The sequence below is a fragment of the Pseudophryne corroboree genome, unplaced genomic scaffold, assembly GCF_028390025.1.
Source record: "Pseudophryne corroboree isolate aPseCor3 unplaced genomic scaffold, aPseCor3.hap2 scaffold_223, whole genome shotgun sequence".
In the NCBI taxonomy this organism is placed as follows: domain Eukaryota; kingdom Metazoa; phylum Chordata; class Amphibia; order Anura; family Myobatrachidae; genus Pseudophryne; species Pseudophryne corroboree.
This window is the reverse complement of record NW_026968879.1, coordinates 474,795-500,163: the sequence shown is the minus strand read 5'-3', so window position 1 is coordinate 500,163 and position 25,369 is coordinate 474,795. Positions and strand designations below refer to the sequence as shown.

The following is a 25,369-nucleotide window of genomic DNA, read 5'->3' as shown; positions in this document are numbered from 1 at the left end:
GCTTGAAAAGAAACAGACATTTATTGTCATTGTTATGCAAATATACTTACATTAAAGCTAACAAGAAAGCACACTCGTTCTGTCTTTAATCCGATAAAAGAAACCCCAATAATATGGGACATGCAAAAATTGAGATAAAACTCAGTTTTGCTCCTCTCCACGGAAATCTTTAGTAAAAGGCGAAAGATTTGTTCGTTCTGAAGAGAAACCAGAGCATGACCAAGATTCCACCTGTCGCCTGAGTGCCGTGCCAGCAGTCCTCATTCAGATCAAAGTGAGCGCCCAATTTGAAAGAAAGCAGATTTCTCACCTGTCTTCTCCTTGCTATAAGCATGGTTTGTACTGTATTCCATGTGCTCCCAGATCTTTCAAGCAAGTAGCATGGTCAAGAAAGTTCTGTTTGAAAAGAAACAAACATTTACTGTCATTTCTATGCAAATGAGCTTACATTAAAGCACACTTATTCTATCTTTAAACCGATAAAAGAAACCCCAAAAAGATGGGGCATGCAAAAATTGAGATAAAACTCGGTTTTGCTCCTCTCCACGGAAATCTTTAGTAAAAGGCGAAAGATTTGTTCGTTCTGAAGAGAAACCAGAGCATGACCAAGATTTTTATCTGAAAATATGTGTTCTCCCTGCAGTTGTTGTCCCCAGATGAGAGTTCCCTTGTGCTGCCTCAGTTGAATCTCCTTTACTTGACAGGGGGATGCTCGAGCAGCGACCCTCCCCAGCTCTAGCCCAACTCCTACTTACCTGCCAGGTGAGATACTATGATCATGAAGGTGCTTCTCCCAGGGCAAGGCTCACCCATTGCACTCTGGGTGTGCTGCTTCTGCGATTTCCCCAAATGTGGGAAACTTGACTGCATAATTTGTGTTTCCCCTGGTCGGCTCTCGTATAATTCAGATCTCTTTGTCTCAGGTCTCTCTCCAGCCTAGTTTGCTGTCTGTTTCCACTTCTCTTTTCTTGAGCCGCTCCCTTCTATGCCCTTGCGCACTATCCTGACTTCTCCCGTCTGCTTACTTTGTGCCTTCCAACGCACAATGCAAACTACAGGTAGTGCTGCAGGACCCACACCCTTTTACTTGCCTTACAGAGCGTCTCTGGAGCAGTTACAGTGCCCAGCTGCTGCAAGAAATCAGCTTGAATGCTTCAGGGGCTGGGGAATAGCCAACATGAGCCCCACACCGAAGGAGGGTGGAGGTGTGTAATGCGAACTAGGGGTCATCCAAGCGCCGCAAAAGGCCGCCATGCCCTGCACGCCCCTTGTCTCTTTTCATATGCAGACGAGGGTTGAAGCCAACTTTGACCCACTGTTTGGATGACATCACCATATGCAAATCCATCTGCTGCAGGCCTTCCCCCAGGAATGCTTGCACTAGTTGTTGCATTTGATTTGTTGTTTGGGGGTGCTTCAGTATTAGGCAGCCTTCTGCCCTCCCATGTTCATCTGAAAATATATGTTCTCCCTGCAGTTGTTGTCCCCAGATGAGAGTTCCCTTGTGCTGCCTCAGTTGAATCTCCTTTACTTGACAGAGATGTGCCTGAGCAGCGGCCCTCCCCAGCCCTATCCCAAATCATACTTATTTTGCATAGGCGATACCATGGTCATGAAGATTGTTCTCCCAGGGTGAGGTTCATTCATTGCATTCTGGGTATGCTGACCCCTGTGATTTCCCCAAATGTGGGAAACTCGACTGCATTATTTGTGGTAGTGGGGGACTGTGTTTGTGCTTTCCTCTGGTCAGCTCTGGTAAAAATCAGATTTCTTTATCTCAGATCTTCCTCTAGCCTTGTTCTTCTTTCGAGAGTTCCCTTGTGCTGCCTCAGTTGGATCTCTTTCACTTGACAGGGGGGTGCCCGAGCAGCGACCCTCCCCAGCTCTAGCCCAACTCCTACTTACCTGCCAGGTGAGATACTATGATCATGAAGGTGCTTCTCCCAGGGCAAGGCTCACCCATTGCACTCTGGTTGTGCTGCCCCTGTGATTTCCCCAAATGTGGGAAACTTGACTGCATAATTTGTGTTTCCCTTGGTCGGCTCTCGTATAATTCAGATCTCTTTGTCTCAGGTCTATCTCCAGCCTAGTTTGCTGTCTGTTTCCACTTCTCTTTTCTTGAGCCGCTCCCTTCTATGCCCTTGCGCACTATCCTGACTTCTCCCGTCTGCTTACTTCGTGCCTTCCAACGCACAATGCAAACTACAGGTAGTGCTGCAGGGCCCACACCCTTTTACTTGCCTTACAGAGCAGCTCTGGAGCAGTTACAGTGCCCAGCTGCTGCAAGAAATCAGCTTGAATGCTTCAGGGGCTGGGGCATAGCCAACATGAGCCCCACACCGAAGGAGGGTGGAGGTGTGTAATGCTAACTAGGGGTCATCCAAGCGCCGCAAAAGGCCGCCATGCCCTGCACGCCCCTTTTCTCTTTTCATATGCAGACGAGGGTTGAAGCCAACTTTGACCCACTGCTTGGATGGCATCACCATATGCAAATCCATCTGCTGCAGGCCTTCCCCCAGGAATGCTTGCACTAGTTGTAGCATTTGGTTTGTTGTTTGGGGGTGCTTCAGTATTAGGCAGCCTTCTGCCCTCCCATGTTCATCTGAAAATATGTGTTCTCCCTGCAGTTGTTGTCCCCAGATGAGAGTTCCCTTGTGCTGCCTCAGTTGAATCTCCTTTACTTGACAGAGATGTGCCTGAGCAGCGGCCCTCCCCAGCCCTATCCCAAATCATACTTATTTTGCATAGGAGAGACCATGGTCTTGAAGATTGATGTGCCTGAGCAGCGGCCCTCCCCAGCCCTATCCCAAATCATACTTATTTTGCATAGGAGATACCATGGTCATGAAGATTGTTCTCCCAGGGTGAGGTTCATTCATTGCACTCTGGGTATGCTGACCCCTGTGATTTCCCCAAATGTGGGAAACTCGACTGCATTATTTGTGGTAGTGGGGGACTGTGTTTGTGCTTTCCTCTGGTCAGCTCTGGTAAAAGTCAGATTTCTTTGTCTCAGATCTTCCTCTAGCCTTGTTCTTCTTTCGAGAGTTCCCTTGTGCTGCCTCAGTTGGATCTCCTTCACTTGACAGGGGGTGCCCGAGCAGCAATCCTCCACAGCTCTAGCCCAACTCCTACTTACCTGCCAGGTGAGATACTATGATCTTCACTGTTAGGGCAATCAGGATGTGGAATTCCCTGCCAGGGAAGGTGGTAATGGCGGACTCTGTAATTGGATTTAAAAAAGGAATGGATACATTTCTGAATGAAAAAGCTATCCAAGGTTATAATACTTAAAATATCAACATGGTTAATCCGGGGGTAACATGAGTTATAGTAGCTAACTAGTCATAAAACATTATTCAGCAAGTATGTAGAATCATCACAACTTAAAACAGGTTGAACACGATGGGCAATTTGCCTCTATTCAACCTCAAAAACTATGTTACCATATGTTACTATATTACTATGTTACTGTAGTATACAGAACACCACAATGTAATGAGCAGTGATAGTGAGCACTGATGAGGATACTAGAACTGACACTGAGCAGCAAGATGCAGCACTGGACTATTAGTAATGTACTGTAGTATGCTGAGCACCACAATGCAGCACAAGACAATGAGCAGTGATACTGAGCACTGATGAGGATACTACTGAGAACTGACACTGAGCAGGAGAGACACACTACTAGTATTACTGAGCAGCAATAAGTAACCACTGATACTGAGCACTGATATTGAGATTTCCACTGAGAGAACATAGCCACGTCCTCTCCGCTCTCTCTTCAATGCACGAGTAAAAATGGCGGCAACGCGCAGCTCTTTATATGGAATCCGAATCTCGCGAGAATCCGACAGCGGGATGATGACATTTTCCCTTGTTCAGGTTTTCCGAGTCAGGCGGGAACAACCGAGCCTGCCTCGGACCAGTGTAAACCACGTGGAGTTCGTCGGGAATTCGGTTCTCGGAGAACCGAACCCGCTCCTCTATATATACTATATTACTATGTTACTGTAGTATACAGAACACCACAATGCAATGAGCAGTGATAGTGAGCACTGATGAGGATACTAGAACTGACACTGAGCAGCAAGATGCAGCACTGGACTATTAGTAATGTACTGTAGTATGCTGAGCACCACAATGCAGCACAAGACAATGAGCAGTGATACTGAGCACTGATGAGGATACTACTGAGAACTGACACTGAGCAGGAGAGACACACTACTAGTATTACTGAGCAGCAATAAGTAACCACTGATACTGAGCACTGATATTGAGATTTCCACTGAGAGAACATAGCCACGTCCTCTCCGCTCTCTCTTCAATGCACGAGTAAAAATGGCAGCAACGCGCAGCTCTTTATATGGAATCCGAATCTCACGAGAATCTGACAGCGGGATGATGACATTTTCCCTTGTTCAGGTTTTCCGAGTCAGGCAGGAACAACCGAGCCTGCCTCGGACCAATGTAAACCACGTGGAGTTCGTGGGGAATTCGGTTCTCGGAGAACCGAACCCGCTCCTCTCTACCTTATACCCATCAATTGTTTTTATTTTCAATCTAAGCCCCTGCAGTTTTCTGTAAGCATCTGCTTCGCTATGATGATCAACAAGTCACAAGGGCAAACACTCAGGGCTTGAGGCGTAGATCTTAGGACCAGCTGCTACAAGCATGGCAGAGGTGTCACTATCACTGGTGACACCCAGAGAGGTGGCGAGGGAGATTGTAATGCAGTGCGCGCAGATAAACAGCGCAATGGTAAAAAGGAGGCATGGTTTCATAGGTAGGGGCGTGGCCTGGTGGCCTGAATCTACATTTTGTTGCTCCGGGTGTCCCGGGGGTTGGGGGCTGCACCCGGGGACTAGTGTGTGAGCGGTGCTGGCTCCTGCACAGTGACAGGGCATGGCCACCCAGCATGACGCCTCCCTTCTTGACCATGCTGTAATTGCAGTCGCACTGCAGTTCAGCGTGATCATAAAAAATGGTGTAGGCTCCTGCTGGTGCAGACTGTAGAGAAAAGCTGCTGTGACCACGCCCCCTGTGTCTCCTCCGTTGCAGACCCCATTTTGAAGCCTTGCCCCCGGACTAAGAGAAAAGAATGCCCTTGCGCACTATCCTGACTTCTCCTCCCGTCTGCTTAATTTGTGCCTTCCAACGCACAATGCGAACAAGAGGTGGTGCTGCAGGGCCCACACCCTTTTACTTGCCTTACAGAACAGCTCTGGAGCTGTTACAGTGCCCAGCTGCTGCAAGAAATCAGCTTGAATGCATCAGGGGATGGGGCATGGCCAACATGAGCCCCACACCAAAGGAGGGTGGAGGTGTTTAATGCGAACTAGGGGTCATCCAAGCACTGCAAAAGGCCGCCATGCCCTGCATGCCCCTTTTCTCTTTTCATATGCAGATGAGGGTTCCAGTCAACTTTGGCCCACTGCTTGGATTTACATCACCGTATGCAAATCCGTCTGCTGCAGACCTTCCCCCAGGAGTGCTTGTACTAGTTGTTGCATATGGGCCCTCATTCCGAGTCGTTCGCTCTGTAAATTTCATCGCATCGCAGTGAAATTCTGCTTAGTACGCATGCGCAATATTCGCACTGCGACTGCGCCAAGTAATTTTACAATGAAGAAAGTATTTTTACTCACGGCTTTTTCTTCGCTCCGGCGATCGTAATGTGATTGACAGGAAATGGGTGTTACTGGGCGGAAACAGGCCGTTTTATGGGCGTGTGGGAAAAAACGCTACAGTTTCCGGAAAAAACGCAGGAGTGGCCGGAGAAACGGGGGAGTGTCTGGGCGAACTCTGGGAGTGTTTGTGACGTCAAACCAGGAACGACAAGCACTGAACTGATCGCAGATGCCGAGTAAGTCTGAAGCTACTCTGAAACTGCTAAGTAGTTTGTAATCGCAATATTGCGAATACATCGGTCGCAATTTTAAGAAGCTAAGATTCACTCCCAGTAGGCGGCGGCTTAGCGTGTGTAACTCTGCTAAAATCGCCTTGCGAGCGATCAACTCGGAATGAGGGCCATGGTTTGATATTTGATGGTGCTTCAGTATTAGGCTGCCTTCCGCCCTCCCATGTTCATCTGAAAAGATGTGGTCTCCCTGCAGTTGTTGTCCCAAGATGAGAGTTCCCTTGTGCTGCCTCAGTTGAATCTCCTTTACTTGACAGAGATGTGCCTGAGCAGCGGCCCTCACCAGCCCTATCCCAAATCATACTTATTTTGCATAGGAGATACCATGGTCATGAAGATTGTTCTCCCAGGGTGAGGTTCATTCATTGCATTCTGGGTATGCTGACCCCTGTGATTTTCCCAAATGTGGGAAACTCGACTGCATTATTTGTGGTAGTGGGGGACTGTGTTTGTGCTTTCCTCTGGTCAGCTCTGGTAAAAGTCAGATTTCTTTGTCTCAGATCTTCCTCTAGCCTTGTTCTTCTTTCGAGAGTTCCCTGGTGCTGCTTCAGTTGGATCTCCTTCACTTCACAGGGGGGAACCCGAGCAGCGACCCTCCCCAGCTCTAGCCCAACTCCTACTTACCTGCCAGGTGAGATACTATGATCATGAAGGTGCTTCTCCCAGGGCAAGGCTCAACCATTGCACTCTGGGTGTGCTGCTCTTGCGATTTCCCCAAATGTGGGAAACTTGACTGCATAATTTGTGTTTCCCCTCATCGGCTCTCGTATAATTCAGATCTCTTTGTCTCAGGTCTCTCTCCAGCCTAGTTTGCTGTCTGTTTCCACTTCTCTTTTCTTGAGCCGCTCCCTTCTATGCCCTTGCGCACTATCCTGACTTCTCCCGTCTGCTTACTTCGTGCCTTCCAACGCACAATGCGAACTACAGGTAGTGCTGCAGGGCCCACACCCTTTTACTTGCCTTACAGAGTAGCTCTGGAGCAGTTACAGTGCCCAGCTGCTGCAAGAAATCAGCTTGAATGCTTCAGGGGCTGGGGCATAGCCAACATGAGCCCCACACCGAAGGAGGGAGGAGGTGTGTAATGCAAACTAGGGGTCATCCAAGCGCTGCAAAAGGCCGCCATGCCCTGCACGCCCCTTTTCTCTTTTCATATGCAGACGAGGGTTGAAGCCAACTTTGACCCACTGCTTGGATGACATCACCATATGCAAATCCATCTGCTGCAGGCCTTCCCCCAGGAATGCTTGCACTAGTTGTTGCATTTGGTTTGTTGTTTGGGGGTGCTTCAGTATTAGGCAGCCTTCTGCCCTCACATGTTCATCTGAAAATATGTGTTCTCCCTGCAGTTGTTGTCCCCAGATGAGAGTTCCCTTGTGCTGCCTCAGTTGAATCTCCTTTACTTGACAGAGATGTGCCTGAGAAGCGGCCCTCCCCAGCCCTATCCCAAATCATACTTATTTTGCATAGGCGATACCATGGTCATGAAGATTGTTCTCCCAGGGTGAGGTTCATTCATTGCATTCTGGGTATGCTGACCCCTGTGATTTCCCCAAATGTGGGAAACTCGACTGCATTATTTGTGGTAGTGGGGGACTGTGTTTGTGCTTTCCTCTGGCCAGCTCTGGAAAAAGTCAGATTTCTTTGTCTCAGATCTTCCTCTAGCCTTGTTCTTCTTTCGAGAGTTCCCTTGTGCTGCCTCAGTTGGATCTCTTTCACTTGACAGGGGGGTGCCCGAACAGCGACCCTCCCCAGCTCTAGCCCAACTCCTACTTACCTGCCAGGTGAGATACTATGATCATGAAGGTGCTTCTCCCAGGGCAAGGCTCACCCATTGCACTCTGGGTGTGCTGCCCCTGCGATTTCCCCAAATGTGGGAAACTTGACTGCATAATTTGTGTTTCCCTTGGTCGGCTCTCGTATAATTCAGATCTCTTTGTCTCAGGTCTCTCTCCAGCCTAGTTTGCTGTCTGTTTCCACTTCTCTTTTCTTCAGCCGCTCCCTTCTATACCCTTGTGCACTATCCTGACTTCTCCTCCCGTCTGCTTACTTTGTGCCTTCCAATGCACAATGCAAACTACAGGTAGTGCTGCAGGGCCCACACCCTTTTACTTGCCTTACAGAGCAGCTCTGGAGCTGTTACAGTGCCCAGCTGCTGCAAGAAATCAGCTTGAATGCATCAGGGGATGGGGCATGGCCAACATGAGCCCCACACCAAAGGAGGGTGGAGGTGTTTAATGCGAACTAGGGGTCATCCAAGCACCGCAAAAGGCCGCCATGCCCTGCACGCCCCTTTTCTCTTTTCATATGCAGATGAGGGTTGAAGCCAACTTTGACCCACTGCTTGGATGACATCACCGTATGCAAATCCGTCTTCTGCAGAACTTCCCCCAGGAATGCTTGCACTAGTTGTTGCATTTGGTTTGTTGTTTGGGGGTGCTTCAGTATTAGGCAGCCTTCTGCCCTCCCATGTTCATCTGAAAATATGTGTTCTCCCTGCAGTTGTTGTCCCCAGATGAGAGTTCCCTTGTGCTGCCTCAGTTAAATCTCCTTTACTTGACAGAGATGTGCATGAGCAGCGGCCCTCCCCAGCCCTATTCCAAATCATACTTATTTTGCATAGGAGATACCATGGTCATGAAGATTTTTCTCCCAGGGTGAGGTTCATTCATTGCATTTTGGGTATGCTGACCCCTGTGATTTCCCCAAATGTGGGAAACTCAGCTGCATTATTTGTGGTAGTGGGGGACTGTGTTTGTGCTTTCCTCTGGTCAGCTCTGGTAAAAGTCAGATTTCTTTGTCTCAGATTTTCCTCTAGCCTTGTTCTTCTTTCGAGAGTTCCCTTGTGCTGCCTTAGTTGGATCTCCTTCACTTTACAGGGGGGTACCCGAGCAGCGACCCTCCCCAGCTCTAGCCCAACTCCTACTTACCTGCCAGGTGAGATACTATGATCATGAAGGTGCTTCTCCCAGGGCAAGGCTAACCCATTGCACTCTGGGTGTGCTGCTCCTGCGATTTCCCCAAATGTGGGAAACTTGACTGTATAATTTGTGTTTCCCCTGGTCGGCTCTCGTATAATTCAGATCTCTTTGTCTCAGGTCTCTCTCCAGCCTAGTTTGCTGTCTGTTTCCACTTCTCTTTTCTTGAGCCGCTCCCTTCTATGCCCTTGCGCACTATCCTGACTTCTCCTCCTGTCTGCTTACTTTGTGCCTTCCAACGCACAATGCGAACTACAGGTAGTGCTGCAGGGCCCACACCCTTTTACTTGCCTTACAGAGCAGCTCTGGAGCTGTTACAGTGCCCAGCTGCTGCAAGAAATCAGCTTGAATGCTTCAGGGGCTGGGGCATAGCCAACATGAGCCCCACACCAAAGGAGGGTGGAGGTGTTTAATGCAAACTAGGGGTCAGCCAAGCGCCGCAAAAGGCCACCATGCCCTGCACGCCCCTTTTCTCTTTTCATATGCAGACGAGGGTTGAAGCCAACTTTGACCCACTGCTTGGATGACATCACCATATGCAAATCCATCTGCGGCAGGCCTTCCCCCAGGAATGCTTGCACTAGTTGTTGCATTTGGTTTGTTGTTTGGGGGTGCTTCAGTATTAGGCAGTCTTCTGCCCTCCCATGTTCATCTGAAAATATATGTTCTCCCTGCAGTTGTTGTCCCAAGATGAGAGTTCCCTTGTGCTGCCTCAGTTGAATCTCCTTTACTTGACAGAGATGTGCATGAGCAGCGGCCCTCCCCAGCCCTATTCCAAATCATACTTATTTTGCATAGGAGATACCATGGTCATGAAGATTTTTCTCCCAGGGTGAGGTTCATTCATTGCATTTTGGGTATGCTGACCCCTGTGATTTCCCCAAATGTGGGAAACTTGACTGCATTATTTGTGGTAGTGGGAGACTGTGTTTGTGCTTTCCTCTGGTCAGCTCTGGTAAAAGTCAGATTTCTTTGTCTCAGATCTTCCTCTAGCCTTGTTCTTCTTTCAAGAGTTCCCTGGTGCTGCCTCAGTTGGATCTCCTTCACTTCACAGGGGGGAACCCGAGCAGCGACCCTCCCCAGCTCTAGCCCAACTCCTACTTACCTGCCAGGTGAGATACTATGATCATGAAGGTGCTTCTCCCAGGGCAAGGCTCAACCATTGCACTCTGGGTGTGCTGCTCCTGCGATTTCCCCAAAATGTGGGAAACTTGACTGCATAATTTGTGTTTCCCCTCGTCGGCTCTCGTATAATTCAGATCTCTTTGTCTCAGGTCTCTCTCCAGCCTAGTTTGCTGTCTGTTTCCACTTCTCTTTTCTTGAGCCGCTCCCTTCTATGCCCTTGCGCACTATCCTGACTTCTCCTCCTGTCTGCTTACTTCGTGCCTTCCAACGCACAATGCGAACTACAGGTAGTGCTGCAGGGTCCACACCCTTTTACTTGCCTTACAGAGTAGCTCTGGAGCAGTTACAGTGCCCAGCTGCTGCAAGAAATCAGCTTGAATGCTTCAGGGGCTGGGGCATAGCCAACATGAGCCCCACACCGAAGGAGGGTGGAGGTGTGTAATGCGAACTAGGGGTCATCCAAGCGCTGCAAAAGGCCGCCATGCCCTGCACGCCCCTTTTCTCTTTTCATATGCAGACGAGGGTTGAAGCCAACTTTGACCCACTGCTTGGATGACATCACCATATGCAAATCCATCTGCTGCAGGCCTTCCCCCAGGAATGCTTGCACTAGTTGTTGCATTTGGTTTGTTGTTTGGGGGTGCATCAGTATTAGGCAGCCTTCTGCCCTCACATGTTCATCAGAAAATATGTGTTCTCCCTGCAGTTGTTGTCCCCAGATGAGAGTTCCCTTGTGCTGCCTCAGTTGAATCTCCTTTACTTGACAGAGATGTGCCTGAGCAGCGGCCCTCCCCAGCCCTATCCCAAATCATACTTATTTTGCATAGGCGATACCATGGTCATGAAGATTGTTCTCCCAAGGTGAGGTTCATTCATTGCATTCTGGGTATGCTGACCCCTGTGATTTCCCCAAATGTGGGAAACTCGACAGCATTATTTGTGGTAGTGGGGGACTGTGTTTGTGCTTTCCTCTGGTCAGCTCTGGAAAAAGTCAGATTTCTTTGTCTCAGATCTTCCTCTAGCCTTGTTCTTCTTTCGAGAGTTCCCTTGTGCTACCTCAGTTGGATCTCTTTCACTTGACAGGGGGGTGCCCGAACAGCGACCCTCCCCAGCTCTAGCCCAACTCCTACTTACCTGCCAGGTGAGATACTATGATTATGAAGGTGCTTCTCCCAGGGCAAGGCTCACCCATTGCACTCTGGGTGTGCTGCCCCTGCGATTTCCCCAAATGTGGGAAACTTGACTGCATAATTTGTGTTTCCCCTGGTCGGCTCTCGTATAATTCAGATCTCTTTGTCTCAGGTCTCTCTCCAGCCTAGTTTGCTGTCTGTTTCCACTTCTCTTTTCTTGAGCCGCTCCCTTCTATGCCCTTGCGCACTATCCTGACTTCTCCTCCTGTCTGCTTACTTTGTGCCTTCCAACGCACAATGCGATCTACAGGTAGTGCTGCAGGGCCCAGACCCTTTTACTTGCCTTACAGAGCAGCTCTGGAGCTGTTACAGTGCCCAGCTGCTGCAAGAAATCAGCTTGAATGCTTCAGGGGCTGGGGCATAGCCAACATGAGCCCCACACCAAAGGAGGGTGGAGGTGTTTAATGCAAACTAGGGGTCAGCCAAGCGCCGCAAAAGGCCACCATGCCCTGCACGCCCCTTTTCTCTTTTCATATGCAGACGAGGGTTGAAGCCAACTTTGACCCACTGCTTGGATGACATCACCATATGCAAATCCCTCTGCGGCAGGCCTTCCCCCAGGAATGCTTGCACTAGTTGTTGCATTTGGTTTGTTGTTTGGGGGTGCTTCAGTATTAGGCAGCCTTCTGCCCTCCCATGTTCATCTGAAAATATATGTTCTCCCTGCAGTTGTTGTCCCAAGATGAGAGTTCCCTTGTGCTGCCTCAGTTGAATCTCCTTTACTTGACAGAGATGTGCATGAGCAGCGGCCCTCCCCAGCCCTATTCCAAATCATACTTATTTTGCATAGGAGATACCATGGTCATGAAGATTTTTCTCCCAGGGTGAGGTTCATTCATTGCATTTTGGGTATGCTGACCCCTGTGATTTCCCCAAATGTGGGAAACTTGACTGCATTATTTGTGGTAGTGGGAGACTGTGTTTGTGCTTTCCTCTGGTCAGCTCTGGTAAAAGTCAGATTTCTTTGTCTCAGATTTTCCTTTAGCCTTGTTCTTCTTTCGAGAGTTCCCTTGTGCTGCCTCAGTTGGATCTCCTTCACTTTACAGGGGGGTGCCCGAGCAGCGACCCTCCCCAGCTCTAGCCCAACTCCTACTTACCTGCCAGGTGAGATACTATGATCATGAAGGTGCTTCTCCCAGGGCAAGGCTCACCCATTGAACTCTGGGTGTGCTGCTCCTGCGATTTCCCCAAATGTGGGAAACTTGACTGCATAATTTGTGTTTCCCCTGGTCGGCTCTCGTATAATTCAGATCTCTTTGTCTCAGGTCTCTCTCCAGCCTAGTTTGCTGTCTGTTTCCACTTCTCTTTTCTTCAGCCGCTCCCTTCTATACCCTTGTGCACTATCCTGACTTCTCCTCCCGTCTGCTTACTTTGTGCCTTCCAATGCACAATGCAAACTACAGGTAGTGCTGCAGGGCCCACACCCTTTTACTTGCCTTACAGAGCAGCTCTGGAGCTGTTGCAGTGCCAAGCTGCTGCAAGAAATCAGCTTGAATGCTTCAGGGGCTGGGGCATAGCCAACATGAGCCCCACACCGAAGGAGGGTGGAGGTGTTTAATGCAAACTAGGGGTCAGACAAGCGCAGCAAAAGGCCACCATGCCCTGCGCGCCCCTTTTCTGTTTTCATATGCAGACGAGGGTTGAAGCCAACTTTGACCCACTGCTTGGATGACATCACCATATGCAAATCCATCTGCGGCAGGCCTTCCCCCAGGAATGCTTGCACTAGTTGTTGCATTTGGTTTGTTGTTTGGGGGTGCTTCAGTATTAGGCAGCCTTCTGCCCTCCCATGTTCATCTGAAAATATGTGTTCTCCCTGCAGTTGTTGTCCCTAGATGAGAGTTCCCTTGTGCTGCCTCAGTTGAATCTCCTTAACTTGACAGAGATGTGCCTGAGCAGCGGCCCTCCCCAGCTCTATCCCAAATCATACTTATTTTGCATAGGAGATACCATGGTCATGAAGATTATTCTCCCAGGGCAAGGCTCACCCATTGCACTCTGGGTGTGCTGCCCCTGCGATTTCCCCAAATGTGGGAAACTTGACTGCATAATTTGTGTTTCCCCTGGTCGGCTCTCGTATAATTCAGATCTCTTTGTCTCAGGTCTCTCTCCAGCCTTGTTTGCTGTCTGTTTCCACTTCTCTTTTCTTCAGCCGCTCCCTTCTATGCCCTTGTGCACTATCCTGACTTCCCCGTCTGCTTACTTTGTGCCTTCCAATGCACAATGCAAACTACAGGTAGTGCTGCAGGGCCCACACCCTTTTACTTGCTTTACAGAGCAGCTCTGGAGCTGTTACAGTGCCCAGCTGCTGCAAGAAATCAGCTTGAATGCTTCAGGGGCTGGGGCATAGCCAACATGAGCCCCACACCGAAGGAGGGTGGAGGTGTTTAATGCGAACTAGGGGTCATCCAAGCGCCGCAAAAGGCAGCCATGCCCTGCACACCCCTTTTTTATTTTCATATGCAGACGAGGGTTGAAGCCAACTTTGACCCACTGCTTGGATGACATCACCATATGCAAATCCGTCTGCTGCAGGCCTTCCCCCAGGAATGCTTGCACTAGTAGTTGCATTTGGTTTGTTGTTTGGGGGTGCTTCAGTATTAGGCAGCCTTCTGCCCTCCCATGTTCATCTGAAAATATGTGTTCTCCCTGCAGTTGTTGTCCCCAGATGAGAGTTCCCTTGTGCTGCCTCAGTTGAATCTCCTTTACTTGACAGAGATGTGCCTGAGCAGCGGCCCTCCCCAGCCCTATCCCAAATCATACTTATTTTGCATAGGAGATACCATGGTCATGAAGATTGTTCTCCCAGGGTGAGGTTCATTCATTGCACTCTGGGTATGCTGACCCCTGTGATTTCCCCAAATGTGGGAAACTCGACTGCATTATTTGTGGTAGTGGGGGACTGTGTTTGTGCTTTCCTCTGGTCAGCTCTGGTAAAAGTCAGATTTCTTTGTCTCAGATCTTCCTCTAGCCTTGTTCTTCTTTCGAGAGTTCCCTTGTGCTGCCTCAGTTGGATCTCCTTCACTTGACAGGGGGTGCCCGAGCAGCAATCCTCCACAGCTCTAGCCCAACTCCTACTTACCTGCCAGGTGAGATACTATGATCTTCACTGTTAGGGCAATCAGGATGTGGAATTCCCTGCCAGGGAAGGTGGTAATGGCGGACTCTGTAATTGGATTTAAAAAAGGAATGGATACATTTCTGAATGAAAAAGCTATCCAAGGTTATAATACTTAAAATATCAACATGGTTAATCCGGGGGTAACATGAGTTATAGTAGCTAACTAGTCATAAAACATTATTCAGCAAGTATGTAGAATCATCACAACTTAAAACAGGTTGAACACGATGGGCAATTTGCCTCTATTCAACCTCAAAAACTATGTTACCATATGTTACTATATTACTATGTTACTGTAGTATACAGAACACCACAATGTAATGAGCAGTGATAGTGAGCACTGATGAGGATACTAGAACTGACACTGAGCAGCAAGATGCAGCACTGGACTATTAGTAATGTACTGTAGTATGCTGAGCACCACAATGCAGCACAAGACAATGAGCAGTGATACTGAGCACTGATGAGGATACTACTGAGAACTGACACTGAGCAGGAGAGACACACTACTAGTATTACTGAGCAGCAATAAGTAACCACTGATACTGAGCACTGATATTGAGATTTCCACTGAGAGAACATAGCCACGTCCTCTCCGCTCTCTCTTCAATGCACGAGTAAAAATGGCGGCAACGCGCAGCTCTTTATATGGAATCCGAATCTCGCGAGAATCCGACAGCGGGATGATGACATTTTCCCTTGTTCAGGTTTTCCGAGTCAGGCAGGAACAACCGAGCCTGCCTCGGACCAGTGTAAACCACGTGGAGTTCGTCGGGAATTCGGTTCTCGGAGAACCGAACCCGCTCCTCTATATATACTATATTACTATGTTACTGTAGTATACAGAACACCACAATGCAATGAGCAGTGATAGTGAGCACTGATGAGGATACTAGAACTGACACTGAGCAGCAAGATGCAGCACTGGACTATTAGTAATGTACTGTAGTATGCTGAGCACCACAATGCAGCACAAGACAATGAGCAGTGATACTGAGCACTGATGAGGATACTACTGAGAACTGACACTGAGCAGGAGAGACACACTACTAGTATTACTGAGCAGCAATAAGTAACCACTGATACTGAGCACTGATATTGAGATTTCCACTGAGAGAACATAGCCACGTCCTCTCCGCTCTCTCTTCAATGCACGAGTAAAAATGGCAGCAACGCGCAGCTCTTTATATGGAATCCGAATCTCACGAGAATCTGACAGCGGGATGATGACATTTTCCCTTGTTCAGGTTTTCCGAGTCAGGCAGGAACAACCGAGCCTGCCTCGGACCAATGTAAACCACGTGGAGTTCGTGGGGAATTCGGTTCTCGGAGAACCGAACCCACTCCTCTCTACCTTATACCCATCAATTGTTTTTATTTTCAATCTAAGCCCCTGCAGTTTTCTGTAAGCATCTGCTTCGCTATGATGATCAACAAGTCACAAGGGCAAACACTCAGGGCTTGAGGCGTAGATCTTAGGACCAGCTGCTACAAGCATGGCAGAGGTGTCACTATCACTGGTGACACCCAGAGAGGTGGCGAGGGAGATTGTAATGCAGTGCGCGCAGATAAACAGCGCAATGGTAAAAAGGAGGCATGGTTTCATAGGTAGGGGCGTGGCCTGGTGGCCTGAATCTACATTTTGTTGCTCCGGGTGTCCCGGGGGTTGGGGCTGCACCCGGGGACTAGTGTGTGAGCGGTGCTGGCTCCTGCACAGTGACAGGGCATGGCCACCCAGCATGACGCCTCCCTTCTTGACCATGCTGTAATTGCAGTCGCACTGCAGTTCAGCGTGATCATAAAAAATGGTGTAGGCTCCTGCTGGTGCAGACTGTAGAGAAAAGCTGCTGTGACCACGCCCCCTGTGTCTCCTCCGTTGCAGACCCCATTTTGAAGCCTTGCCCCCGGACTAAGAGAAAAGAATGCCCTTGCGCACTATCCTGACTTCTCCTCCCGTCTGCTTAATTTGTGCCTTCCAACGCACAATGCGAACAACAGGTGGTGCTGCAGGGCCCACACACTTTTACTTGCCTTACAGAACAGCTCTGGAGCTGTTACAGTGCCCAGCTGCTGCAAGAAATCAGCTTGAATGCATCAGGGGATGGGGCATGGCCAACATGAGCCCCACACCAAAGGAGGGTGGGGGTGTTTAATGCGAACTAGGGGTCATCCAAGCACTGCAAAAGGCCGCCATGCCCTGCATGCCCCTTTTCTCTTTTCATATGCAGATGAGGGTTCCAGTCAACTTTGGCCCACTGCTTGGATTTACATCACCGTATGCAAATCCGTCTGCTGCAGACCTTCCCCCAGGAGTGCTTGTACTAGTTGTTGCATATGGGCCCTCATTCCGAGTCGTTCGCTCTGTAAATTTCATCGCATCGCAGTGAAATTCTGCTTAGTACGCATGCGCAATATTCGCACTGCGACTGCGCCAAGTAATTTTACAATGAAGAAAGTATTTTTACTCACGGATTTTTCTTCGCTCCGGCGATCGTAATGTGATTGACAGGAAATGGGTGTTACTGGGCGGAAACAGGCCGTTTTATGGGCGTGTGGGAAAAAACGCTACAGTTTCCGGAAAAAACGCAGGAGTGGCCGGAGAAACGGGGGAGTGTCTGGGCGAACTCTGGGAGTGTTTGTGACGTCAAACCAGGAACGACAAGCACTGAACTGATCGCAGATGCAGAGTAAGTCTGAAGCTACTCTGAAACTGCTAAGTAGTTTGTAATCGCAATATTGCGAATACATCGGTCGCAATTTTAAGAAGCTAAGATTCACTCCCAGTAGGCGGCGGCTTAGCGTGTGTAACTCTGCTAAAATCGCCTTGCGAGCGATCAACTCGGAATGAGGGCCATGGTTTGATATTTGATGGTGCTTCAGTATTAGGCAGCCTTCCGCCCTCCCATGTTCATCTGAAAAGATGTGGTCTCCCTGCAGTTGTTGTCCCCAGATGAGAGTTCCCTTGTGCTGCCTCAGTTGAATCTCCTTTACTTGACAGAGATGTGCCTGAGCAGCGGCCCTCACCAGCCCTATCCCAAATCATACTTATTTTGCATAGGAGATACCATGGTCATGAAGATTGTTCTCCCAGGGTTAGGTTCATTCATTGCATTCTGGGTATGCTGACCCCTGTGATTTTCCCAAATGTGGGAAACTCGACTGCATTATTTGTGGTAGTGGGGGACTGTGTTTGTGCTTTCCTCTGGTCAGCTCTGGTAAAAGTCAGATTTCTTTGTCTCAGATCTTCCTCTAGCCTTGTTCTTCTTTCGAGAGTTCCCTGGTGCTGCTTCAGTTGGATCTCCTTCACTTCACAGGGGGGAACCCGAGCAGCGACCCTCCCCAGCTCTAGCCCAACTCCTACTTACCTGCCAGGTGAGATACTATGATCATGAAGGTGCTTCTCCCAGGGCAAGGCTCAACCATTGCACTCTGGGTGTGCTGCTCCTGCGATTTCCCCAAATGTGGGAAACTTGACTGCATAATTTGTGTTTCCCCTCGTCGGCTCTCGTATAATTCAGATCTCTTTGTCTCAGGTCTCTCTCCAGCCTAGTTTGCTGTCTGTTTCCACTTCTCTTTTCTTGAGCCGCTCCCTTCTATGCCCTTGCGCACTATCCTGACTTCTCCCGTCTGCTTACTTCGTGCCTTCCAACGCACAATGCGAACTACAGGTAGTGCTGCAGGGCCCACACCCTTTTACTTGCCTTACAGAGTAGCTCTGGAGCAGTTACAGTGCCCAGCTGCTGCAAGAAATCAGCTTTAATGCTTCAGGGGCTGGGGCATAGCCAACATGAGCCCCACACCGAAGGAGGGAGGAGGTGTGTAATGCAAACTAGGGGTCATCCAAGCGCTGCAAAAGGCCGCCATGCCCTGCACGCCCCTTTTCTCTTTTCATATGCAGACGAGGGTTGAAGCCAACTTTGACCCACTGCTTGGATGACATCACCATATGCAAATCCATCTGCTGCAGGCCTTCCCCCAGGAATGCTTGCACTAGTTGTTGCATTTGGTTTGTTGTTTGGGGGTGCTTCAGTATTAGGCAGCCTTCTGCCCTCACATGTTCATCTGAAAATATGTGTTCTCCCTGCAGTTGTTGTCCCCAGATGAGAGTTCCCTTGTGCTGCCTCAGTTGAATCTCCTTTACTTGACAGAGATGTGCCTGAGCAGCGGCCCTCCCCAGCCCTATCCCAAATCATACTTATTTTGCATAGGCGATACCATGGTCATGAAGATTGTTCTCCCAGGGTGAGGTTCATTCATTGCATTCTGGGTATGCTGACCCCTGTGATTTCCCCAAATGTGGGAAACTCGACTGCATTATTTGTGGTAGTGGGGGACTGTGTTTGTGCTTTCCTCTGGCCAGCTCTGGAAAAAGTCAGATTTCTTTGTCTCAGATCTTCCTCTAGCCTTGTTCTTCTTTCGAGAGTTCCCTTGTGCTGCCTCAGTTGGATCTCTTTCACTTGACAGGGGGGTGCCCGAACAGCGACCCTCCCCAGCTCTAGCCCAACTCCTACTTACCTGCCAGGTGAGATACTATGATCATGAAGGTGCTTCTCCCAGGGCAAGGCTCACCCATTGCACTCTGGGTGTGCTGCCCCTGCGATTTCCCCAAATGTGGGAAACTTGACTGCATAATTTGTGTTTCCCTTGGTCGGCTCTCGTATAATTCAGATCTCTTTGTCTCAGGTCTCTCTCCAGCCTAGTTTGCTGTCTGTTTCCACTTCTCTTTTCTTCAGCCGCTCCCTTCTATACCCTTGTGCACTATCCTGACTTCTCCTCCCGTCTGCTTACTTTGTGCCTTCCAATGCACAATGCAAACTACAGGTAGTGCTGCAGGGCCCACACCCTTTTACTTGCCTTACAGAGCAGCTCTGGAGCTGTTACAGTGCCCAGCTGCTGCAAGAAATCAGCTTGAATGCTCCAGGGGATGGGGCATGGCCAACATGAGCCCCACACCAAAGGAGGGTGGAGGTGTTTAATGCGAACTAGGGGTCATCCAAGCACCGCAAAAGGCCGCCATGCCCTGCACGCCCCTTTTCTCTTTTCATATGCAGATGAGGGTTGAAGCCAACTTTGACCCACTGCTTGGATGACATCACCGTATGCAAATCCGTCTTCTGCAGAACTTCCCCCAGGAATGCTTGCACTAGTTGTTGCATTTGGTTTGTTGTTTGGGGGTGCTTCAGTATTAGGCAGCCTTCTGCCCTCCCATGTTCATCTGAAAATATGTGTTCTCCCTGCAGTTGTTGTCCCCAGATGAGAGTTCCCTTGTGCTGCCTCAGTTAAATCTCCTTTACTTGACAGAGATGTGCATGAGCAGCGGCCCTCCCCAGCCCTATTCCAAATCATACTTATTTTGCATAGGAGATACCATGGTCATGAAGATTTTTCTCCCAGGGTGAGGTTCATTCATTGCATTTTGGGTATGCTGACCCCTGTGATTTCCCCAAATGTGGGAAACTCAACTGCATTATTTGTGGTAGTGGGGGACTGTGTTTGTGCTTTCCTCTGGTCAGCTCTGGTAAAAGTCAGATTTCTTTGTCTCAGATTTTCCTCTAGCCTTGTTCTTCTTTCGAGAGTTCCCTTGTGCTGCCTTAATTGGATCTCCTTCACTTTACAGGGGGGTACCCTAGCAGCGACCCTCCCCAGCTCTAGCCCAACTCCTACTTACCTGCCAGGTGAGATACTATGATCATGAAGGTGCTTCTCCCAGGGCAAGGCTAACCCATTGCACTCTGGGTGTGCTGCTCCTGCGATTTCCCCAAATGTGGGAAACTTGACTGTATAATTTGTGTTTCCCCTGGTCGGCTCTCGTATAATTCAGATCTCTTTGTCTCAGGTCTCTCTCCAGCCTAGTTTGCTGTCTGTTTCCACTTCTCTTTTCTTGAGCCGCTTACTTCTATGCCCTTGCGCACTATCCTGACTTCTCCTCCTGTCTGCTTACTTTGTGCCTTCCAACGCACAATGCGAACTACAGGTAGTGCTGCAGGGCCCACACCCTTTTACTTGCCTTACAGAGCAGCTCTGGAGCTGTTACAGTGCCCAGCTGCTGCAAGAAATCAGCTTGAATGCTTCAGGGGCTGGGGCATAGCCAACATGAGCCCCACACCAAAGGAGGGTGGAGGTGTTTAATGCAAACTAGGGGTCAGCCAAGCGCCGCAAAAGGCCACCATGCCCTGCACGCCCCTTTTCTCTTTTCATATGCAGACGAGGGTTGAAGCCAACTTTGACCCACTGCTTGGATGACATCACCATATGCAAATCCATCTGCGGCAGGCCTTCCCCCAGGAATGCTTGCACTAGTTGTTGCATTTGGTTTGTTGTTTGGGGGTGCTTCAGTATTAGGCAGTCCTCTGCCCTCCCATGTTCATCTGAAAATATATGTTCTCCCTGCAGTTGTTGTCCCAAGATGAGAGTTCCCTTGTGCTGCCTCAGTTGAATCTCCTTTACTTGACAGAGATGTGCATGAGCAGCGGCCCTCCCCAGCCCTATTCCAAATCATACTTATTTTGCATAGGAGATACCATGGTCATGAAGATTTTTCTCCCAGGGTGAGGTTCATTCATTGCATTTTGGGTATGCTGACCCCTGTGATTTCCCCAAATGTGGGAAACTTGACTGCATTATTTGTGGTAGTGGGAGACTGTGTTTGTGCTTTCCTCTGGTCAGCTCTGGTAAAAGTCAGATTTCTTTGTCTCAGATCTTCCTCTAGCCTTGTTCTTCTTTCGAGAGTTCCCTGGTGCTGCCTCAGTTGGATCTCCTTCACTTCACAGGGGGGAACCCGAGCAGCGACCCTCCCCAGCTCTAGCCCAACTCCTACTTACCTGCCAGGTGAGATACTATGATCATGAAGGTGCTTCTCCCAGGGCAAGGCTCAACCATTGCACTCTGGGTGTGCTGCTCCTGCGATTTCCCCAAATGTGGGAAACGTGACTGCATAATTTGTGTTTCCCCTCGTCGGCTCTCGTATAATTCAGATCTCTTTGTCTCAGGTCTCTCTCCAGCCTAGTTTGCTGTCTGTTTCCACTTCTCTTTTCTTGAGCCGCTCCCTTCTATGCCCTTGCGCACTATCCTGACTTCTCCCGTCTGCTTACTTCGTGCCTTCCAACGCACAATGCGAACTACAGGTAGTGCTGCAGGGCCCACACCCTTTTACTTGCCTTACAGAGTAGCTCTGGAGCAGTTACAGTGCCCAGCTGCTGCAAGAAATCAGCTTGAATGCTTCAGGGGCTGGGGCATAGCCAACATGAGCCCCACACCGAAGGAGGGTGGAGGTGTGTAATGCGAACTAGGGGTCATCCAAGCGCTGCAAAAGGCCGCCATGCCCTGCACGCCCCTTTTCTCTTTTCATATGCAGACGAGGGTTGAAGCCAACTTTGACCCACTGCTTGGATGACATCACCATATGCAAATCCATCTGCTGCAGGCCTTCCCCCAGGAATGCTTGCACTAGTTGTTGCATTTGGTTTGTTGTTTGGGGGTGCTTCAGAGTAGCTCTGGAGCAGTTACAGTGCCCAGCTGCTGCAAGAAATCAGCTTGAATGCTTCAGGGGCTGGGGCATAGCCAACATGAGCCCCACACCGAAGGAGGGTGGAGGTGTGTAATGCGAACTAGGGGTCATCCAAGCGCTGCAAAAGGCCGCCATGCCCTGCACGCCCCTTTTCTCTTTTCATATGCAGACGAGGGTTGAAGCCAACTTTGACCCACTGCTTGGATGACATCACCATATGCAAATCCATCTGCTGCAGGCCTTCCCCCAGGAATGCTTGCACTAGTTGTTGCATTTGGTTTGTTGTTTGGGGGTGCTTCAGTATTAGGCAGCCTTCTGCCCTCACATGTTCATCTGAAAATATGTGTTCTCCCTGCAGTTGTTGTCCCCAGATGAGAGTTCCCTTGTGCTGCCTCAGTTGAATCTCCTTTACTTGACAGAGATGTGCCTGAGCAGCGGCCCTCCCCAGCCCTATCCCAAATCATACTTATTTTGCATAGGCGATACCATGGTCATGAAGATTGTTCTCCCAAGGTGAGGTTCATTCATTGCATTCTGGGTATGCTGACCCCTGTGATTTCCCCAAATGTGGGAAACTCGACTGCATTATTTGTGGTAGTGGGGGACTGTGTTTGTGCTTTCCTCTGGTCAGCTCTGGAAAAAGTCAGATTTCTTTGTCTCAGATCTTCCTCTAGCCTTGTTCTTCTTTCGAGAGTTCCCTTGTGCTGCCTCAGTTGGATCTCTTTCACTTGACAGGGGGGTGCCCGAACAGCGACCCTCCCCAGCTCTAGCCCAACTCCTACTTACCTGCCAGGTGAGATACTATGATCATGAAGGTGCTTCTCCCAGGGCAAGGCTCACCCATTGCACTCTGGGTGTGCTGCCCCTGCGATTTCCCCAAATGTGGGAAACTTGACTGCATAATTTGTGTTTCCCCTGGTCGGCTCTCGTATAATTCAGATCTCTTTGTCTCAGGTCTCTCTCCAGCCTAGTTTGCTGTCTGTTTCCACTTCTCTTTTCTTGAGCCGCTCCCTTCTATGCCCTTGCGCACTATCCTGACTTCTCCTCCTGTCTGCTTACTTTGTGCCTTCCAACGCACAATGCGATCTACAGGTAGTGCTGCAGGGCCCAGACCCTTTTACTTGCCTTACAGAGCAGCTCTGGAGCTGTTACAGTGCCCAGCTGCTGCAAGAAATCAGCTTGAATGCTTCAGGGGCTGGGGCATAGCCAACATGAGCCCCACACCAAAGGAGGGTGGAGGTGTTTAATGCAAACTAGGGGTCAGCCAAGCGCCGCAAAAGGCCACCATGCCCTGCACGCCCCTTTTCTCTTTTCATATGCAGACGAGGGTTGAAGCCAACTTTGACCCACTGCTTGGATGACATCACCATATGCAAATCCATCTGCGGCAGGCCTTCCCCCAGGAATGCTTGCACTAGTTGTTGCATTTGGTTTGTTGTTTGGGGGTGCTTCAGTATTAGGCAGCCTTCTGCCCTCCCATGTTCATCTGAAAATATATGTTCTCCCTGCAGTTGTTGTCCCAAGATGAGAGTTCCCTTGTGCTGCCTCAGTTGAATCTCCTTTACTTGACAGAGATGTGCATGAGCAGCGGCCCTCCCCAGCCCTATTCCAAATCATACTTATTTTGCATAGGAGATACCATGGTCATGAAGATTTTTCTCCCAGGGTGAGGTTCATTCATTGCATTTTGGGTATGCTGACCCCTGTGATTTCCCCAAATGTGGGAAACTTGACTGCATTATTTGTGGTAGTGGGAGACTGTGTTTGTGCTTTCCTCTGGTCAGCTCTGGTAAAAGTCAGATTTCTTTGTCTCAGATTTTCCTTTAGCCTTGTTCTTCTTTCGAGAGTTCCCTTGTGCTGCCTCAGTTGGATCTCCTTCACTTTACAGGGGGGTACCCGAGCAGCGACCCTCCCCAGCTCTAGCCCAACTCCTACTTACCTGCCAGGTGAGATACTATGATCATGAAGGTGCTTCTCCCAGGGCAAGGCTCACCCATTGTACTCTGGGTGTGCTGCTCCTGCGATTTCCCCAAATGTGGGAAACTTGACTGCATAATTTGTGTTTCCCCTGGTCGGCTCTCGTATAATTCAGATCTCTTTGTCTCAGGTCTCTCTCCAGCCTAGTTTGCTGTCTGTTTCCACTTCTCTTTTCTTCAGCCGCTCCCTTCTATACCCTTGTGCACTATCCTGACTTCTCCTCCCGTCTGCTTACTTTGTGCCTTCCAATGCACAATGCAAACTACAGGTAGTGCTGCAGGGCCCACACCCTTTTACTTGCCTTACAGAGCAGCTCTGGAGCTGTTGCAGTGCCAAGCTGCTGCAAGAAATCAGCTTGAATGCTTCAGGGGCTGGGGCATAGCCAACATGAGCCCCACACCGAAGAAGGGTGGAGGTGTTTAATGCAAACTAGGGGTCAGACAAGCGCAGCAAAATGCCACCATGCCCTGCACGCCCCTTTTCTGTTTTCATATGCAGACGAGGGTTGAAGCCAACTTTGACCCACTGCTTGGATGACATCACCATATGCAAATCCATCTGCGGCAGGCCTTCCCCCAGGAATGCTTGCACTAGTTGTTGCATTTGGTTTGTTGTTTGGGGGTGCTTCAGTATTAGGCAGCCGTCTGCCCTCCCATGTTCATCTGAAAATATGTGTTCTCCCTGCAGTTGTTGTCCCTAGATGAGAGTTCCCTTGTGCTGCCTCAGTTGAATCTCCTTAACTTGACAGAGATGTGCCTGAGCAGCGGCCCTCCCCAGCTCTATCCCAAATCATACTTATTTTGCATAGGAGATACCATGGTCATGAAGATTATTCTCCCAGGGTGAGGTTCATTCATTGCATTCTGGGTATGCTGACCCCTGTGATTTCCCCAAATGTGGGAAACTCGACTGCTTTATTTGTGGTAGTGGGGGACTGTGTTTGTGTTTTCCTCTGGTCAGCTCTGGTAAAAGTCAGATTTCTTTGTTTCAGAGCCTTGTTCTTCTTTTGAGAGTTCCCTTGTGCTGCCTCAGTTGGATCTCCTTCACTTGACAGGGGGGTGCCCGAGCAGAGACCCTCCCCAGCTCTAGCCCAACTCCTACTTACCTGCCAGGTGAGATACTATGATCATGAAGGTGCTTCTCCCAGGGCAAGGCTCACCCATTGCACTCTGGGTGTGCTGCCCCTGCGATTTCCCCAAATGTGGGAAACTTGACTGCATAATTTGTGTTTCCCCTGGTCGGCTCTCGTATAATTCAGATCTCTTTGTCTCAGGTCTCTCTCCAGCCTAGTTTGCTGTCTGTTTCCACTTCTCTTTTCTTCAGCCGCTCCCTTCTATACCCTTGTGCACTATCCTGACTTCTCCTCCCGTCTGCTTACTTTGTGCCTTCCAATGCACAATGCAAACTACAGGTAGTGCTGCAGGGCCCACACCCTTTTACTTGCCTTACAGAGCAGCTCTGGAGCTGTTACAGTGCCCAGCTGCTGCAAGAAATCTGCTTGAATGCTTCAGGGGATGGGGCATGGCCAACATGAGCCCCACACCAAAGGAGGGTGGA

At 49.5% G+C, this 25,369-nt stretch overlaps 30 non-coding genes and 4 pseudogenes across 30 annotated transcripts; 32 read left to right on the top strand and 2 right to left on the bottom strand.

The window, feature by feature from the left end:
- Positions 1-101: 101 nt before the first annotated feature.
- On the bottom strand, positions 102-217 carry LOC135008920 (U5 spliceosomal RNA). The gene has a single exon (XR_010208522.1). It is a non-coding gene; the product is annotated as a U5 spliceosomal RNA (small nuclear RNA).
- A 270-nt stretch (positions 218-487) lies between these two features.
- Positions 488-603, bottom strand: LOC135008909 (U5 spliceosomal RNA). Its single transcript, XR_010208511.1, has one exon. It is a non-coding gene; the product is annotated as a U5 spliceosomal RNA (small nuclear RNA).
- Positions 604-747: 144 nt separating this feature from the next.
- LOC135008773 (U1 spliceosomal RNA) lies at positions 748-910 on the top strand. The gene has a single exon (XR_010208420.1). It is a non-coding gene; the product is annotated as a U1 spliceosomal RNA (small nuclear RNA).
- Positions 911-1,581: 671 nt separating this feature from the next.
- On the top strand, positions 1,582-1,745 carry LOC135008583 (U1 spliceosomal RNA). The gene has a single exon (XR_010208237.1). It is a non-coding gene; the product is annotated as a U1 spliceosomal RNA (small nuclear RNA).
- Positions 1,746-1,897: 152 nt separating this feature from the next.
- LOC135008846 (U1 spliceosomal RNA) lies at positions 1,898-2,060 on the top strand. Its single transcript, XR_010208471.1, has one exon. It is a non-coding gene; the product is annotated as a U1 spliceosomal RNA (small nuclear RNA).
- A 753-nt stretch (positions 2,061-2,813) lies between these two features.
- Positions 2,814-2,977, top strand: LOC135008974 (U1 spliceosomal RNA). The gene has a single exon (XR_010208574.1). It is a non-coding gene; the product is annotated as a U1 spliceosomal RNA (small nuclear RNA).
- A 3,240-nt stretch (positions 2,978-6,217) lies between these two features.
- LOC135008891 (U1 spliceosomal RNA) lies at positions 6,218-6,381 on the top strand. Its single transcript, XR_010208498.1, has one exon. It is a non-coding gene; the product is annotated as a U1 spliceosomal RNA (small nuclear RNA).
- A 152-nt stretch (positions 6,382-6,533) lies between these two features.
- Positions 6,534-6,668, top strand: LOC135008856 (U1 spliceosomal RNA; annotated as a pseudogene).
- A 699-nt stretch (positions 6,669-7,367) lies between these two features.
- Positions 7,368-7,531, top strand: LOC135008582 (U1 spliceosomal RNA). Its single transcript, XR_010208236.1, has one exon. It is a non-coding gene; the product is annotated as a U1 spliceosomal RNA (small nuclear RNA).
- Positions 7,532-7,683: 152 nt separating this feature from the next.
- On the top strand, positions 7,684-7,846 carry LOC135008736 (U1 spliceosomal RNA). The gene has a single exon (XR_010208385.1). It is a non-coding gene; the product is annotated as a U1 spliceosomal RNA (small nuclear RNA).
- Positions 7,847-8,520: 674 nt separating this feature from the next.
- On the top strand, positions 8,521-8,684 carry LOC135008979 (U1 spliceosomal RNA). The gene has a single exon (XR_010208578.1). It is a non-coding gene; the product is annotated as a U1 spliceosomal RNA (small nuclear RNA).
- Positions 8,685-8,836: 152 nt separating this feature from the next.
- On the top strand, positions 8,837-8,999 carry LOC135008804 (U1 spliceosomal RNA). The gene has a single exon (XR_010208450.1). It is a non-coding gene; the product is annotated as a U1 spliceosomal RNA (small nuclear RNA).
- Positions 9,000-9,673: 674 nt separating this feature from the next.
- LOC135008656 (U1 spliceosomal RNA) lies at positions 9,674-9,837 on the top strand. The gene has a single exon (XR_010208308.1). It is a non-coding gene; the product is annotated as a U1 spliceosomal RNA (small nuclear RNA).
- Positions 9,838-9,989: 152 nt separating this feature from the next.
- LOC135008853 (U1 spliceosomal RNA) lies at positions 9,990-10,126 on the top strand (annotated as a pseudogene).
- A 701-nt stretch (positions 10,127-10,827) lies between these two features.
- LOC135008677 (U1 spliceosomal RNA) lies at positions 10,828-10,991 on the top strand. Its single transcript, XR_010208329.1, has one exon. It is a non-coding gene; the product is annotated as a U1 spliceosomal RNA (small nuclear RNA).
- A 152-nt stretch (positions 10,992-11,143) lies between these two features.
- On the top strand, positions 11,144-11,306 carry LOC135008779 (U1 spliceosomal RNA). The gene has a single exon (XR_010208426.1). It is a non-coding gene; the product is annotated as a U1 spliceosomal RNA (small nuclear RNA).
- Positions 11,307-11,980: 674 nt separating this feature from the next.
- On the top strand, positions 11,981-12,144 carry LOC135008655 (U1 spliceosomal RNA). The gene has a single exon (XR_010208307.1). It is a non-coding gene; the product is annotated as a U1 spliceosomal RNA (small nuclear RNA).
- A 152-nt stretch (positions 12,145-12,296) lies between these two features.
- LOC135008792 (U1 spliceosomal RNA) lies at positions 12,297-12,459 on the top strand. The gene has a single exon (XR_010208439.1). It is a non-coding gene; the product is annotated as a U1 spliceosomal RNA (small nuclear RNA).
- Positions 12,460-13,133: 674 nt separating this feature from the next.
- Positions 13,134-13,296, top strand: LOC135008793 (U1 spliceosomal RNA). Its single transcript, XR_010208440.1, has one exon. It is a non-coding gene; the product is annotated as a U1 spliceosomal RNA (small nuclear RNA).
- A 670-nt stretch (positions 13,297-13,966) lies between these two features.
- On the top strand, positions 13,967-14,130 carry LOC135008897 (U1 spliceosomal RNA). Its single transcript, XR_010208500.1, has one exon. It is a non-coding gene; the product is annotated as a U1 spliceosomal RNA (small nuclear RNA).
- A 3,239-nt stretch (positions 14,131-17,369) lies between these two features.
- On the top strand, positions 17,370-17,533 carry LOC135008567 (U1 spliceosomal RNA). Its single transcript, XR_010208221.1, has one exon. It is a non-coding gene; the product is annotated as a U1 spliceosomal RNA (small nuclear RNA).
- A 152-nt stretch (positions 17,534-17,685) lies between these two features.
- LOC135008827 (U1 spliceosomal RNA) lies at positions 17,686-17,821 on the top strand (annotated as a pseudogene).
- Positions 17,822-18,519: 698 nt separating this feature from the next.
- On the top strand, positions 18,520-18,683 carry LOC135008581 (U1 spliceosomal RNA). The gene has a single exon (XR_010208235.1). It is a non-coding gene; the product is annotated as a U1 spliceosomal RNA (small nuclear RNA).
- Positions 18,684-18,835: 152 nt separating this feature from the next.
- LOC135008735 (U1 spliceosomal RNA) lies at positions 18,836-18,998 on the top strand. Its single transcript, XR_010208384.1, has one exon. It is a non-coding gene; the product is annotated as a U1 spliceosomal RNA (small nuclear RNA).
- A 674-nt stretch (positions 18,999-19,672) lies between these two features.
- On the top strand, positions 19,673-19,836 carry LOC135008970 (U1 spliceosomal RNA). The gene has a single exon (XR_010208570.1). It is a non-coding gene; the product is annotated as a U1 spliceosomal RNA (small nuclear RNA).
- Positions 19,837-19,988: 152 nt separating this feature from the next.
- On the top strand, positions 19,989-20,151 carry LOC135008803 (U1 spliceosomal RNA). Its single transcript, XR_010208449.1, has one exon. It is a non-coding gene; the product is annotated as a U1 spliceosomal RNA (small nuclear RNA).
- A 674-nt stretch (positions 20,152-20,825) lies between these two features.
- LOC135008654 (U1 spliceosomal RNA) lies at positions 20,826-20,989 on the top strand. The gene has a single exon (XR_010208306.1). It is a non-coding gene; the product is annotated as a U1 spliceosomal RNA (small nuclear RNA).
- Positions 20,990-21,141: 152 nt separating this feature from the next.
- Positions 21,142-21,277, top strand: LOC135008865 (U1 spliceosomal RNA; annotated as a pseudogene).
- A 1,020-nt stretch (positions 21,278-22,297) lies between these two features.
- On the top strand, positions 22,298-22,461 carry LOC135008638 (U1 spliceosomal RNA). The gene has a single exon (XR_010208290.1). It is a non-coding gene; the product is annotated as a U1 spliceosomal RNA (small nuclear RNA).
- A 152-nt stretch (positions 22,462-22,613) lies between these two features.
- Positions 22,614-22,776, top strand: LOC135008708 (U1 spliceosomal RNA). The gene has a single exon (XR_010208359.1). It is a non-coding gene; the product is annotated as a U1 spliceosomal RNA (small nuclear RNA).
- Positions 22,777-23,450: 674 nt separating this feature from the next.
- LOC135008653 (U1 spliceosomal RNA) lies at positions 23,451-23,614 on the top strand. The gene has a single exon (XR_010208305.1). It is a non-coding gene; the product is annotated as a U1 spliceosomal RNA (small nuclear RNA).
- Positions 23,615-23,766: 152 nt separating this feature from the next.
- On the top strand, positions 23,767-23,929 carry LOC135008762 (U1 spliceosomal RNA). Its single transcript, XR_010208408.1, has one exon. It is a non-coding gene; the product is annotated as a U1 spliceosomal RNA (small nuclear RNA).
- A 674-nt stretch (positions 23,930-24,603) lies between these two features.
- LOC135008625 (U1 spliceosomal RNA) lies at positions 24,604-24,767 on the top strand. Its single transcript, XR_010208278.1, has one exon. It is a non-coding gene; the product is annotated as a U1 spliceosomal RNA (small nuclear RNA).
- Positions 24,768-24,909: 142 nt separating this feature from the next.
- LOC135008707 (U1 spliceosomal RNA) lies at positions 24,910-25,072 on the top strand. Its single transcript, XR_010208358.1, has one exon. It is a non-coding gene; the product is annotated as a U1 spliceosomal RNA (small nuclear RNA).
- Positions 25,073-25,369: the final 297 nt, after the last annotated feature.